Source organism: Nannobrachium achirus (genome assembly GCF_963921795.1).
Source record: "Nannobrachium achirus genome assembly, chromosome: 6".
NCBI lineage: Eukaryota > Metazoa > Chordata > Actinopteri > Myctophiformes > Myctophidae > Nannobrachium > Nannobrachium achirus.
Genome location: NC_137815.1, coordinates 6846247 through 6863242, shown reverse-complemented (window position 1 = coordinate 6863242; position 16996 = coordinate 6846247).

Genomic DNA, 16996 nt, shown 5'->3' with positions numbered 1-16996 from the left:
CCGCCACCATTGCTCCAATCATTACCCACATAATTAACCTTTCCATCGAACAGGGTCATGTCCCCCAGGACTTCAAACTAGCAAAAGTAACCCCCCTGCACAAAAAAGGTAGCAAACTAGACCCTGGAAACTACCGCCCCGTTTCCATTCTTAGCTCCATATCCAAAGTCATGGAGAAAATAGTCTACGAACAGATTGCAAGATATCTCGATGAGAATAATCTGATTTACGAGTTCCAATCTGGATTCAGAAAATCCCATTCCACTGACACATGCCTTCTCTATTTGACTGACCAAATCAAACGCGAAGCGGATCAGGGCAAATATAGTGGCATGGTCATGATGGACCTCCAGAAGGCATTTGACACCGTGGATCATGCTATTCTGATTGAGAAACTAAAAGCCATCGGTCTTGACAGCGCAGCAGTGAGCTGGATGCAATCTTACCTGGTGGGGAGGGAACAGGTGGTGGAGATTAACGGTACCCTGTCCCCCCCCTCCCAGTAAGCTGTGGAGTTCCTCAAGGTAGCATACTGGGACCTCTGTTGTTCCTAATATACGTGAACGACATGGCATCTGCTTGCGACTGCAACCTGTTCCTGTTCGCGGATGACTCGGCTCTCCTAGTCTCGGGCAAGGACCACTTGCAGGTTGAAAAGACACTTAACTCTGAACTGAGTAAGATCTGCACATGGCTTAACGACAACAAATTATCAATTCACCTGGGCAAAACCGAGTCCATCCTCTTTGGATCAAATCATAACCTCAAAAAGGTAGAGAACTTCACAATCAAAGTGGGTGACAAGGTCATAACACGAAAAAACGAAATCTCTTACTTAGGATGTATCCTTGAAGCTAATCTTTCCAGCGAAAAGATGACTTCAAAAGTAATACAAAAAATCAACCAACGAACTCGTTTCCTACAGAGGATCGCCCCAATGGTCAACTTCAACACACTGAAGACCATAGCTGGTGCAATAATCCAGCCCCTCTTTGACTATGGAGTCCACGTATGGTATCGTGACGCCCCACAAGCCCTAAAAACTAAACTCCAAACAGCCCAAAATAAACTAATTAGGGTCCTGCTTAACCTTCCCAATCAGACTCACCTCACCGCTACTCACCAGTTAAGAGTGGGGTGGCTCAGAGTAGATGACAGAGTACAGCAACTTGCAATGGGACTGGTGTACAAGATACACTACACCACTATGATAGATCTGAATAGTAGGGTGGGTGGCCTATATGATTATGTTAAAGAAATTGATGAAATTCCAACGAGAATACCATTAGATTTAATTATTAATAAACATGGAGAATCATTAATTGAATTTCTGAGAGATTCTAAGTTTTGTATTGTCAATGGAAGAATTAGCCCCCTTAAAGATAATTATACATCTGTATCAACTAAAGGAAAGGCTGTGGTTGACTACATACTGATTCCACAGGACTGTTTGCAGTCATGTATATATTTTGAGGTGATCACTCCAACTCAATTGGTGGATAAAGCAGGATGTGTAGAATTAATTGGAGAGAGGAGCAGACTCCCTGACCATTCTCTATTATATCTAGTATTTCAGACAGGTCAAATGACTTATCAGCAGGAAGCAGTTCCTCAAGTGGTTCTACCTCAGTCTAATGAAAGGGTATGTAGGAAATTACCACAATACTTTTTACAATCAGAGATGAGCCAATCAGAATTACTATTATTAAATGAACAATTACAGAGTGGTCAGGTAGATCAAGAGCAATTAGATCTGTGGTATGAACACTTCTGTAAATGTATCCGCAACAATGTGGGAAAAGAGTATACAAGTAGTAGTATCCATAATAATAATAATGCAAGAAAGAACCCCAAATACCCAAGAAAACCCTATTGGAATGAAGAGTTACAGCATTTATGGCAGTCTATGCATAAGGCAGAGCACTCATTCTTGAAATATGAAGGTACACATTCTGGGAAAAAGGACCACCTGAAAACGTATAAAGAGTGTCAGTATGTGTTTGATAAAACTTATAGGAAACATAAAAGATCTTATCAAAGAGGACAGGTATTGCATTTTGAAAGGATTCAAACCTCAAATCCACAATCATTTTGGAAGGAAATTAACAAATTAGGCCCAATAAGGACGAAGAAAATCCCTATGGAGGTGTTGGGGCAGGATGGTAACTCAGTTAATGAGCTAACACAAGTTATTATAAGGTGGGAAATAGATTTTAAATGTCTTTTCTGTGATGACACAACAAGCTTCGATGAAACCTTTTACAAAGAGAGATGTCTCTTTGTAAGAGAGTGTGAGATTACATTGGAGGAGGAGCCTGGTAACGATGATCTTAACACTGAGCTGACTATAGAAGAAGTCCAGTTGGCCATTAACAGAGCTAAGACAGGGAAAGCCACAGGTATAGAACATTTGTCAAATGAAATCCTTAAGTCACCAGTGCTATTTCACACTCTGTATGAACTGTTTAAGAAATGTTTTGAAAGGGGTCAAATCCCATCAATGTGGTTTAGATCTATTATAAACCCAATTTTTAAAAGTGACGACCCGAGGGTACCTCTTAATTATAGAGGAATTAGTCTTCTGAGCACAGTTTACAAGATATATTCATCCATACTCAATGACAGGCTCATGTGCCATCTCGAGAAAAGACATGTACTGGTAGACGAACAAAACGGGTTCCGCAAAGACAGAGCATGCATTGACCATCTTTATTCACTATGTACAATAATAAGGACCAGGTTAGAGGAGAGGAAACCAACATTTGCCTGTTTTATTGATTTCAAAAAGGCGTTCGATTTTGTAAATAGGGACCTACTCTGGTGCAGACTGTTGGAATACGGAGTGAATGGTAAATTTTACAAAGCAATACAATCTTTATACAGTGCACCTGTAGCTTGTGTTAAAATTAATGAATTCTGTACAGATTGGTTTCCAACACCTCTGGGAGTGAAACAAGGAGATAATCTCTCGCCCACATTATTTGCTGTTTACATTAACGATCTAGCATGCTCAATTCAGTCTCTAAACTGTGGTGTGCAATGTGGGGACGCTGCAGTGAGCATTCTCCTGTACGCGGACGATATTGTCCTAATAGCCGAAAAGGAATCTGATATGCAAAAAATGCTCTTGCATACAAGTGAGTGGTGTAAAAAATGGAGGATGACCATAAATGAAAAGAAAACAAATGTGATACACTTCAGAAGTTCTAGAACTCATATTAGTAAGTATCAGTTTTATTTGGTGAGAAAAAGATTAATTATGTAAAGTCCTATAAATATTTGGGGTTTTATGTTGATGAGCATATGAGTCTGGTCCATGGTTCCACAGTCCTTGCTGAATCAGCAGGCCGAGCATTAGGGGGAGTTATTGGTAAAATCAAGACACTCAAAGATGTTGGCTTCCTTACTTACACAACACTTTATCAGGCTTGCGTCTGCCCAGTTCTTGATTACAGTGCTGGGGTCTGGGGTCATGGGAGTTTCCCTAAGAGTGTAGCTGTGCACAACCGAGCCATTCGATATTTCCTGGGTGTACATAAATATGCGCCAATGGCAGCAGCATCAGGAGATATTGGATGGGAACCATGTGATGTTCGATGGAAGGTCTGCACAGTCAGGTTGTGGAATAGATTAGTCACTATGAATGATAATAGGCTAACAAAGAAAGTATTTAACTGGGACAGACATCAGAATGGACCCTGGATAGAGGACATGCATGCTATGTTTTGTAAATATGGAGTGGAAGACGTGTTCCTCAGATTAGAACAAGTTGATGTTGTGGCTCTAAAGGAGATGCTGTTTGATCAGATCAAACATACCTGGACAGAGGAGATTTGGAGTAAACCAAAATTGCGTACATACAGAGAAATTAAGTATGATTATTATACAGAAAAATATGTTTTATTTAACCTGACAAAGAAAAAAAGGTCACTCTGTGCTCAGATTAGAGGAGGTATTCTGCCACTCCATATTGAAACGGGTCGTTATGTTGGGTTGGATGAAGAAGAACGTATCTGTCAAATGTGTGATCTTAATGAAATAGAAAATGAGTATCATTTTGTTCTGTATTGTCCCTTCTATTCGGGACCAAGAGAAGAGTTGTTTAATAATATTGACGATATTTATATGTGGGATATCAGTGACTCACAACGTATTAACTGTCTATTTGAAAAACATGTATTTAAACTGGCAAACTACTTTGAGAAAGCCTGGGACTTGAGAAAAAAAGCATTGTACAACCAGTAGGGGTTAAGTACCATATGCTCTGTTTTGCTTTATTTTATTATTATTTTGTTTTCCCCCCGCTGGTATCTATGTTGTAGCCTATACTGGTAACGGATGTATAGAAAAAAAGAAAAAGGAATGTATCTAAGAATATTGTAACCTGTCTGAAAAGGTGTCATATAATCCCATGAGGGATGGGCCACGAGGTGGCATGACACTCAAATAAAATTATTCATTCATTCATTCGATACCCAAGTACCTGTCAAAATACTTTATAAACGTTAAGGATGTCCATAATTACAACACCAGAGGCAGTGCCACAGATCACGTTCAACCCAGAGTCAACTCAAAGAAAGGGTCGAACTCGTTCTTCTGCTATACCACAAAAATGTGGAATGCCTTACCGAAGGCCATAAAGGAGTGTGGATCACTAGCATCCTTTAAAATTGCCCTAAAAAACCACTTACAGGCAGCAGCCGTTCACAACTGGTAAAAACCTAGCCCAACCCTACCCTCCCTGCCCCTTCCTTGTATATACTGTACATACTGATTGTTTAGACTTACTGTTACCTGCCCCTTCCTTGTATATATTGTATATACTGTACTTACTGATTGTATAGACCTACTGTTTTCTTTTTCTTTCTTTTTTTCTTTACATGTCTACTGCATAGTACTGTGTTCTATTTGTCTGTCATTCAATGTTATATGAGATACTTAAATGGTTTCCTGTTGAAATAAGCTTAGTCTTTTCATGGATCTCCTTTTAGTAGACCTTGTACCAGTGAACTGTACCGTCATGAATCTGTACATTTTCCTATGCAAACTTCTAATAAAGCCTTCAATCAATTCAATCAATCAAACAAGGCTCTAACTCGTTCTCCTGCTACACCATCAACATGTGGAACGCCCTTCCTCAAGCCCTAAAGGAGAGCAAATCCCTAGCCTCCTTCAAAATTGGTATGAAAAGTCACCTTCAGACAGCTGCTACCCGTGACTTGTAAATAGACTAAGCCCCCATGTCCCCCCCCCCCTTTTTTATTATTCTTTTTTTCTGCCTTTGTATTTGATGTTATGCTTTTGAAACTGATATTATCCTAGATAAAGTACTATGTTCTATCCGTCTGTCTTTCAATGTTATATGAGATACTTAAAGTGTGGTTCCTGTGGAAATAAGCCTCGGCTTTCTAGGATCTCCTTTTAGTTGACCTTGTACCAGTGATTTGTACTGTCATGAAACTGTACTTTTTCCTATTGCAAACTTCTAATAAATTCTTCAATCAATCAATCAATCAATTGTAGTGTGTGTGTGTGTGTGTGTGTTGCCTGTCTGTCTGTGGCTCCTTGCTATACCATTGCGTGGGGGGAAATCACAGACCGAAACCGTAATAAAAGTCCCCCAAAACCGCAATAAAAATCACCCAAACCCGCAAAAAACCCGCTAAATTTCGGCGCGCGCGTGCATGTCTCAGCCCACCCTAAAATTTATTAGTTCCCGCGTGCCTGCCTTCATTCCCTGAACAACAAAATCTTTAAACGGAGGTATTATGAAATTGTACATGCCTACTCCTTTCAGAAATTTTACATTTCTACTCCTTTCAGATGAATGAATATTAACCCTTGCAGGCCTTCCATCTTTTAGTTATTAACCCTTAAATGCCCGAAACCAAAAATCCACCCAAAACAGTTTCATGGCATTTCATGCAAAATGTTTGATTTAAGCGCATCGAATTTGATCCATGAAAGTGGACATGTAAAATGTTTTTGATTTCACATTAGAACATTTGTAGTCGGGGACCCACAGGCCCAAATAAAGTACAAGGAATAGGGTTGAACCTGTGATGTCATGCCGTACTTTTTATTTCCGTTTTATCTATTAGTTTGGTCATTAATGAGAGGTCTGCTCTGCTGGAAACGTTGTGGAAATCAGTTATGGCCATTTGTATATTCACTGTCCCATTGACTTCACTAAAGGAAAAGAAAAAAATATATAAAAAAGAACAAATCTGCTTTAAGTGATTCATGATTCTGAATCCATTGCAAGCATTTGTTTTGCACGAAACACATTCCTTGGGCTAAAAACAGCCCCACAAAACTGTGAAAAGTGATGAGTCATCACTGTGGGTGACTTGGTCCTCGGCTATTGATTTATTAACTCCTTCACACCTGAAACACCAAAATCAGAATCAGAGACGGAGACAAGAACCAAGTTTACAGGAATTTATTACAAAAATAAACCCTATCTAAATATCCATCTAATTCTCCTTTTGCACAAAGTAGTGTAATGCAAGATAGAGGGCGCCAGATCCCTTTGAGTCACACCCTACCACTACTTCCTGTTCATCCACAGAGCATTGATTCTAGTCATTAGATTTCTTTTCACTTTTTTCAACTTTTATTACTTGGGATGGTAAAAAGATGAGGCAGACAAATAAAATGTATTTTGAGAAGTAATAAAAGTTGAAAAAAGTGAAAAGAAAGCACTTTAATCTAATGGAGAAAACAACTAGAATAAATGCTCTGTGGATGAACAGGAAGTAGTGGTAGGGTGTGACTCAAAGGGATCTGGCGCCCTCTATCTTGCATTGCACTACTTTGTGCAAAAGGAGAATATAACTAGTGTGGTAACTATGGGTGCCTTGGCAAGTGTGAATGGAGTGTGTGCTATTGTGGTGGGTCGCACAGTTTGATGAGTCGCAGCCCCAGCCTGAAGCCTCAAAAGTCTAGTATCTGCTCTCGTTCCACATGAGGGATGTCCCTTTGGAGTGATGGTTAAGATATTGGACTTTCACGCGGGAGACCCGGGTTCGAAACCGGGTGGGGAGGTTTGGATCACCTCCGTTACATTGGTGCCGTGACCTGGATCCGGGCTTCCCCGTAGGAGGAGGTCAAAGGGGGGGGTGAGTGTGGTGGTGGTGGGTCGCACAGTGTGGTGAGCCGCAGCCCCAGCCTGAAGCCTCAAAAGTCTAGCATCTGCTCTCGTTCCATAGGGATGTCCCTTTGGAGTGATGGTTAAGATATTGGACTTTCACGCGGGAGACCCGGGTTCAAAGCCGGGTGGGGAGGTTCGGATCACCTCCATTACATTGGTGCCGTGACCCGGATCCGGCTTCCCCATAGGAGGAGGTCAAAGGGGGGGTGAGTGTGGTGGTGGTGGGTCGCACAGTGTGATGAGTCCCAGCCTGAAGCGTCAAAAGTTTAGTATCTGCTCTCGTTCCACAGGGATGTCCCTTTGGAGTGATGGTTAAGATATTGGACTTTCATGCGGGAGACCCGCGTTCGAAACCGGGTGGGGAGGTTCGGATCACCTCCGTTACACTATGCTACATGTGTGACTTCCAGCAAGTCATCGACCAAGCCAGTGGAGCACATTTGCCATGCACAATGTCCTGTCAATGTTATGGTGTAAGATGCACAAGATAGGCCTGAAAGAGTTCATTCTTATGAAAGTCTCCACGCTAACCATGCCCACAACAACACCTACCCTGCTCGCGCCACTCCCAAGCCCCTCATCCAATCCCCCCAAAAATCCCTCACCCCTGTCTGGGGCTCATTTCACCCACCTCTCCATTTATATGCACCACCCTTAGCTTCTTACACCAAAGACACTTGCATTTTTGCCAGACCCATGAAATGGGTAGGCCTACATAAGCAAATGTCGGTCTGTCCCTTTTCTATATAAAGGGTATATATGATGATGACATGATGATGACATGCCTACAAAAGGCATGATGTCATAAATGATGATGACAGACAGGGGGTCTGGCACAACCAGGTTGACCTGGTCTAGTTTTTTTTGAAGGTGTACTTTGAAGGTGGCGCTGCTCAGCGGCGACACGGACTGCAGAGCTGCTGCATACGTTTGTTATTTGTTATGTTGTAACATGCGTCTTGTTTTCTTTTTTGTTTTTTGTTGGTCGGGTGTTTGACGTTGCTATACATTGCACTACATTGTGAAAGTGGCAAGTTTTCTGAGAGTTTTTGGCATAGGGCTGCTTCTTCTGCTTTTTGCAGTGAAGCCCTACCAAACAATTGGCAACAACCAGGAAAGGCGTGTCTACGACAGGGAAACACTGTTGTCTCTGTGTAACAACAACGCGGCAGAAGTACAGCTTTTTGCTGACCTGCCCAAGGAATTACAACGACCCCCGAGAGGCGGCGGGCAGGACGAGGAGGGTCCCGACATGGGCGGAGACAACGGCGGAGGGGGAGACAACGGCGGAGGGGGAGACGCGGCGGAGTGAGGCAGAGACTCCGAAAGAGGGGGAACAAACCGCCTCTACCATCGCTGATCCTGGCCAACGCGTGTTCCCTGAGGAATAAAATGGACAAGCTAAGGATCTACACCAGACACTGCAACGAGTACCGTGAGTCATGTGCTATGGTTATCACGGAAACACATCTCCACCCAGACATTCCCAACTCACTCGTTGAGCTGGACGGTTTCTCTCTTGCACGTTGTGACAGGAGTTTTGAGTCGGGCAAGACGAAGGCGGGTGGGATATGTGTCTACGTAAATGACAGGTGGTGTAGGCAATATACAACACGGGAGACCATTTACAATCCGGACATTGAACTACCATGCTTGAGTCTCCGGCCATTCTACATCCCAAGGGAGTTTGGAAACGTTCTAATCTGCGCTGTTTATGTACCCCCGAGTGCCAACGCAGGGAGAGCTGCAGCCCATGTAGCAGACTGTGTGCATAGACAGCTTCAGCGAACACCTGATGCTCCCATACTCATTCTGGGAGATTTAAATCATTGCAAACTGGAAATGTCTTTACCTGTGTATGCTCAGTACATTAAATGTGATACTAGGAAAAACTAAATATTGGACAAATGTTATGGGAATTATACTCGCCATACAGCTAGAGCTAGGCCACCGATGCCGGCCAACTTAGGATCAGGTGCCGACTCGGACCATAATGTTATTCATCTTATTCCCACTTACCGGTCCGTATTGAAGAGGAGTAAACCCCTTGTTAAAACTGTTAAAATCTGGTCCACTGATAGCATTGAAACACTGAAGGGGTGCTATCTGAGCACAGATTGGGACATATTCCATGAACCTGATCTGAGCACATCCACAGAGGTTATTACAGCCTATATGAACTTCTGTGTGGAGGCAGTGATACCCCATAAGACAATTAAACTGTATCCCAACAACAAGCCATACATCAGCAAGGACATCACAGACTGTATCCGATGCAAGAGGCTTGCCTTTAAGAACAAGAACCTAGTGCAACAAAGAGCAGCGGAAAAGGAACTAGATCAGAAACTGAACAAAGCTAAACAACAATATAAGGAATCCATCGAAAAGGATTTCAGGGCAAACAATACAAAAAAAAATGTGGGCTACCATGAAATCAATTACAAATATGAACCCTCCCAGGAAACCACTGCACTCAGCAGATGAGGGTTCCATGGCAAATGAGTTGAATGATTTCTATCTTAGGTTTGAGACACAGGATTTTTCTTCTGAATGTAACAAGGTCATTAGCAGTATACCAATAGGGGGAGATGTCCCAAAAATAGACATTGACCATGTTGAAGTAACTAAACTGTTTAAAAGAATAGATGCCAAAAGGGCTGCAGGCCCTGATGGTGTTTCATCTTTTCTTTTAAACACATGTGCGGAGGAACTTACACCAGCTTGGGCCCCTGTCTTTCAAAGGTCAGTGGATTCACAGTCAGTTCCATCTCTGTGGAAAAGGGCAACTATTATTCCCCTTCCCAAAAAAGCTGTTCCCCAAGAAAATAATGACTACAGACCTGCAGCCTTGACTTCCATTGTAGTCAAGTGTTTGGAAAAGTTGTGTGGAAGCTGAAGTCGAACTTGCATGGACAACTAGATTCACATCAGTTTGCCTACAGAGGCACTGATGATGCAATACTCACAATAACTCACTCAATCCTGGGCCATCTTGAAGATCCCAAAGCTTATGCCAGACTACTCTTTGTTGACTTCAGCTCTGCTTTTAACACTGTGCAGCCACACATCCTTTTTAGTCTAGGACCTGGGTAAGATATGTATGCGCTTAACTTAGGAGAGAATTTCTCAACTGTTCTAGACTAATATGACCCCTGGGAATAACGTAAGAACTGTGCGAAATTCTCTATCCGGGGCGAAATACCCCAAAATGACCACGCCCTTTAAAAAATGACCACACCTTGAGTATAGCTATATTTTCAAAACCGTTGGTGCTACAGATGTCATGAGGTGCTCAAAATGTACAGAATACCCATGTCTAGAAGTACATAAAATGTGTAAAATATCTAATTTGATATTTTATGAGAAATGGCCAAAAATAGCTAAAAACTGTCCGCTTATGACATAAAACTACCTATATACAGCAACTGCCATAATAGTTATTAACTTAAACTTTACAGACTTAAATGTATTCATTCGTGTCATCCAAGGGCTTTTTTTTCTAAATAAAGAAAGCAAGCATTATACTAATACACGTTTTATTAATAATCAAAATTAAAAATCGAAAGTTTTTTTTTTACTTGAAATGAAAAATACAAAGCAAAGGTTCTGAACGGCTTACATATCATTTAAGCATTTAGCAGACACTCTCAGCGATTTACAATAAGCAAGGTAATACATATTAATACATCAGTAAATCAACATCAATACATCAAATGGAAAGAAATAGGCAAATCTAAGAAAACAGTTAGACCAAACATGTATTCAGTAAAAACCTCATAACAAATAAGTGAGCTGTGAATTTGTGCAGCTATACCCTGTACGGTACTATACGGTATTGTACTATATGGTGCCGTACTGTACTCTATGGGACTGTACCGCAGTTACTGTACTGTGACCTGGTCCCATGAAGTGAAAGGAAGTGGCACGCCTCTCTCTAATACAGGGCTCTGGCCCGTCCAACTACAGCGCCACTCGGTCAAAGTAGGTCAAAGTTCATACTTGTCACAGCTCTATGTTGATTGTGTTTTTACAACAATCCCCTCCTTTGCACTTGCAGTAGATGCAACAAGGTATCCCAGATACCCGACACGGACACCCATTTTTCCGTGCACACTTTCCACATTTGCAGGGATCTGGCAGGCCTTCAGGTTTTGAGGTCAGTATCTCTGGGATTAAAACACCGCCCCTTTTCACAAAGCCATAGGTCTCTGCATCGAGAAGAACAGTTGCATCTCTAAATGGGGCTTGGACCCACAGCTGTTGCTGATAATATGCCCTTTGTATATGCTTCCTTGCATTTTTTTAGGTGCAAGGGGTTTTCTCGAAGTCCATCTTGAGGGCACTGCTTGCAAATGCGTTGAAACGCAGGTCATCAAATGTCTCCAATTCATTTTTTTTAGACATTTGACCAAAAAGGTTTCTGCCATCTGTATGGAACTTTCTGCTATTTGTGGGCAGTCAAAATCTTCGATCAAAGTTGAATATTCTGCTTTAGAATTATTATTATTATTATTAGAGGACAGCCACTGAACATAGAATTTCTGGAATGCAGTTTTGCTGATCGAAGATGACCAAAAGTTCTCCAAAACCACCGGAACGTTCTGGTTTGGGGATATAACATCAAGGACAATCATGTCTTTTGATTTTGCTCTTCTCTCCCTCTCTCCATTCTTGATGCTATCCTCTCTGTAATTATCAAATACAATGTGGATCTCATCAGAGTTGGAGCCAGCCTTGGTGACCATGAATGTCAAGGCAAGTGCAAAGTCATCGAATGTCTTGACAGGTGGATTGAGCTTCTTTAAGGGGACTTTTCTCACTAAGGCCATGAAGTCGATGACGATAGCATGGCTTTGTGGGGAGGTTTCTGGCCCTTTTGGATCAATGTGTGGGCACAACTTCAGCAACTCAGTCCCAAGTTGTGATTTGGCACTCTTTCTCAGGTAGCCATCTTTGTCGACCAAGAAGAATGCTGAGTTGGTGATCTCGTGCTGGAGTAGCTCCTCAATGGTGAACCCCCGGTGACAGCCATACTCAATAAACCTGACAGCTTTGATTGTCTCATCTTTGATGTCTGATTTGGAAGGTAAATTCAAGGTGGGCTTGGCGGACGTAAGCTTGATTTTGCTTATTGTTGAGTGTATTGATGTCGATCTTTTTCTCAGTCTGTCGTCGATAAATTTAGCACAGGCAGCACTGCCCTCCTTCAAACAGCACAACAACTTGTTGACGTTTACTTTGGTCACTATTGCTCCAGTGAGAACGTTCTTCAGTGCTACCTGGTCTTGTAGAGGACTGGATACCTTGAGTAGATAGTCTTTGATATCTTGTACCATCCCAACTATCTTAGTTGCAGTACTGGGTTGAAGTCATGGTGAAGTGATAGTTCTCCTTCAACGTCATCATTCATCTTCAGGAGGTCAACATACTGGTCTTTTTTATGCTTAATGATTCCCCACAGAGCTACTGCTTCCTTCTTTCTGGTGACCCCAATTATGCCCCCACTGACTTTGGCAGGTTGGTTGTAGCACTGCTCTAGTGCTTGGTCAAAGGGCACTCCACTCCCTTTCTTGGTGGTGTTCATAACAAACCCACCATTCATATAATTATCGTAGAGGAGTGGGAACTTCTCCTTAAGTTGATAGCAGTCCTGAAGGAATAACGGTGTCCATCGACTGTAGTTTGTTCTCCCAAAAAAGAAGAACAATGAAGTTGCCCTCTCTACAACACTGAGGTACAAATTCCAGTCTCCAGAGCGTAGAGAATTGGTCAGATCCCTGAGTATTGGGAACAGGTCGGAAACATATGTGTTCCAGTAATTAAAGGACTGGGACTGTGATGCCCTTTCCTTAAGGTAGACTTGAAAGGCTGCTTGGATGGTGTCAGCATGCTCCTTTGCCGTGTTCCATTCTTCGCCCATGAACTCCTTGGACTGACAATTGACCTGCAGTGCCTCTAGTTCTGTTTGTCGTTCAGGGTATTTGGAGAGGAATGCTTCCAATATCATAGATGTGAGGACCTCATGTATCATTGAATGGGCAGTGCGGGCCCTAGAATAGTGGGAACCAGAGATTACGGTCTTGATGACATCAGTACCATAGCACTTTGTCTCAACTAGGACATCAAAAATGCCAGAGGGTTCCAGGTATGCACCAAGACAGGCCAACACTATCTTCTCCATATGAAAGTCACCAAGACCAAGGAATATATTGTGAAATTGGGCAAAAAAGATTCTAGTTCCATTTCATTGTAACAGAAAACAGTGCACTGATAAAGTGGGGAACTAAGAAAAATCCAAGGCAGCTCCGTTCAGTTCAAGGTAGAAAAACAAGTTTATTTAGCTCATGGCAGCATTAAAAGAAACGACCAACGCGTTTCGGCCTCGTTTGGCCTTCATCAGGGTCCGCTAGCAATGACATACAGACATCATTATATAGCGCCCATAATCAATCAACAAGACATCACCACTTAATACGTTAGAATAGAAAATAATGCATACAATATGACCCACCCACTGCAGTGTTTACAATACATTAGAAACAAAGTATAGAAAAAAGAAAAGAAAAGATAAAAACATGAAAAAGTACCAGAAAAATACAAAATATAAAAACTAGGAATCACGGCATGTGATAATAGTAATCTGTACATGTACACAATTACATTTATAAGACTGCAATATAAACGTCGAATATGTGACTCTGAAGATGACTTTGACCAACAAGCCATCAACATGCACCAGAGATTCACGCAGAGGGAATACAAGACGGACACACTGAACCAAGCTTACACCAAAGCCAAATCCCTGGACAGAAGAGGTTTGTTCCAAAAAAGCTCCCGCCCTTCAAAATGTGGACAGATTTACTTAACTACTCAATACAGTACCCATGCCCATGATATCAAGCACATTGTCAAAAAGAACTGGAGTATCCTAAAAAGTGATCCTGATCTAAGACCCTTGTTTCCTGATTCCCCATCTTTCTCTTTCAGACGTGCCCCCACCCTCAAGGATAAACTTGTTCGGAGTTACCTACCAGCCCCCCCTAAGGAGACTTGGCTCACACCACCCCCAGTGGGAAACTTCAGATGTGAAAATTGCAACCATTGCTCGAACATGACTAAATCCAACAGCTTTGTTGACGTGTTCAGTAACAAAACCTATGAGGTTAGAAGTTTCGCTAACTGTAATTCTACCTACGTAGTGTATAGACTACAATGTGAATGTGGTTGCTTTTACATCGGACGCACTAAGCGCAGACTCAAAGATAGATTTGCAGAGCATAAATATGCTATACGGACTGGAAATCCCAACTACCCCATGGCAGAACACTACAAATCAGCTGGACACACTAACCTTAATAATTTAAAAGTAATGGTGATTGAAGTTATCCCAAGTCCATAAGAGGACTACATGTTCAAACACAGGGTTTAAATAGGCACAGGGGTTAACACAGGTGAACTCAACAGACAATTAAGAGACGATTGGCTAAGGGACTAACAGGACACAGGTAACTCATAATCAGGTGAGACAAGGCAGGTAAACACTAGGCAGACAGACAGGAAACATTATGGACAATACTCCAAAATAAGATACAGCGAAAAGGCAAATACAGAACATATACTAAACAACAGTATACTGTACATAGGCCTAAAGAGTCCAAAAATTAAACAAACCAGACAAGGTCATTTTATGCATAAAATGACATCTGATGGCTATTTTAAGTATTTTGAATGTTACACATACTGTACCATATAGTACAGAGCCATACAGTAGAGTGCCATACAGTGGCATATTAAGTTACGGTTTGGTACGGTACTGTACTGTACCGTACCGTACCGTACTGTATGGCACTGTACGGTACGGTACAGTATAGTACCGTGCAGTACGGTACAGTACAGTACCCTACGGTACCGTACATGATATAGCTTGCTTATTGTAAATCTACTAAATGCTTAAATTGTATGACACAAATGAATCACTTTACTGACTCATTTAAGCCAGTGACGTTTAAGTTAATAACTATTATGGCAGTTGCTCTATGCAGGTAGTTTTATGTAATAAGTGGACAATATTTAGATATTTTTGGCCATTTCTCTTACAAATTCAAATTAGATATTTTACACATTTCTATGTACTTCTAGACATGGGTATTCTGTACATTTGGAGCACCTCATGACATTTGTAGCACCAACGGTTTTGAAAATATAGCTATGTATATGGTAGTACTCAAGGTGTGGTCATTTTTTAAAGGGCGTGGTCATTTTGGAGTATTTCGCCCCGGATAGAGAATTTCGCACAGTTCTTACGTTGTTCCCAGGGGTCATATTAGTCTAGAACAGTTGAGAAATTCTCTCCTAAGTTAAGCGCATACATATCTTACCCAGGTCCTCTACTATTTTAATAAACTGAAACGGATGTCTGTCAACCCATATATCATTAGATGGTATCACTATTTTTTAACCAACAGGACCCAACAGGTCAGAGTGAACCAGACAATATCACAGACCAGAGGAATAAGTACAGGTGTTCCTCAAGGTTGTGTGAGCAGTCCCTATTTATTCACGGCATACACTAATGACTAGGGGTGTAACGATACATATTAACACCGATTCGATACGTATCACGATACTTGGTTGTCGATTCGATACATGAACGATACAGGTTAATTTAGAACGATACGATACGATTCGATTCTATGATTTAAAATCGATATAGTAACTATTTATTTACCCTCAACATTCTGTGAAAAATAAATACCTGGATACTGGATATAGAAACGTCCGCCTTTTTCCTGTGTAAGGGAAGATTAAGGATGTAGAAAGTAGTGTACACACATCCGTGGCCCAGGTGCTAGACCAACAGAATCTTGAACATAGTCTGCACACTGGATGGATCCATAAGTTGGAGCTTCTGATCCATCCAGTGTGCAGAGACTGCAGACTTGATTACAACCTACAGGCCTTAAATTTGATTTATTGGAAAAATAGCAGATATACAAGCTCACAGGGCAGCACCATGTGCCACGCTGCAAGCTTGTATCCATCCAGTGTGCAGACTTGATTACAACCTACAGGCCTTAAATTTGATATATTGGAAAAATAGCAGATATACAAGCTCACAGGGCAGTACCATGTGCCACGCTGCAAGCTTGTAGATCTGCTATTTTTGAAAAAAAATTATGCAATATACTTTGAATAAGTCGAACCGAGAATATTCAAATACTTGCACAAATGTTCTGCTATTTGTCAATAACTAAAGCATAACAGTTAAAAACTATTACAGATTTGCATTCAGGCCTAAATGGCTTAGGGATAATCATAAGTAAACAAAACAATGACATTGCTAAATGCACATTTTTATTTGACCACTTTGTTTACGTTAAAAACAGTTTCATTGTTCTTTGTACCTTCAAAGCAGTTTTTCATTTCATTGCATTGTCTAAATCTAAAACCAGGCAGAATACACCCATAAAATACAAATCCACAACAATAGTAAAACACAAAACATAGTAAAATACAAATCCACAAAATAGTAAATAAATTAAAAAGATCTTAAAAGCACACTGGTCAACACATCCACAAAATAGTAAATAAAAAAGATAATCTTAAAAGCACACTGGTCAACACAATTAAGAAAATGGTGTATATTCTGACATGGTAGAATAGAATTTGAGTACAATGAATGTACATGGGAGCATGTGTTCTTTTTCTGCCCTAAAAAAACACAAGAAAACTCTGGTACAGTATAACAATATTTGTGCAACAGTGATTTAGCTAAGCAAACTCTATTTCAGATTTTTCTTTAGGAAGATCAACTGGTCTACATGATCTGAACGTAAGACACTT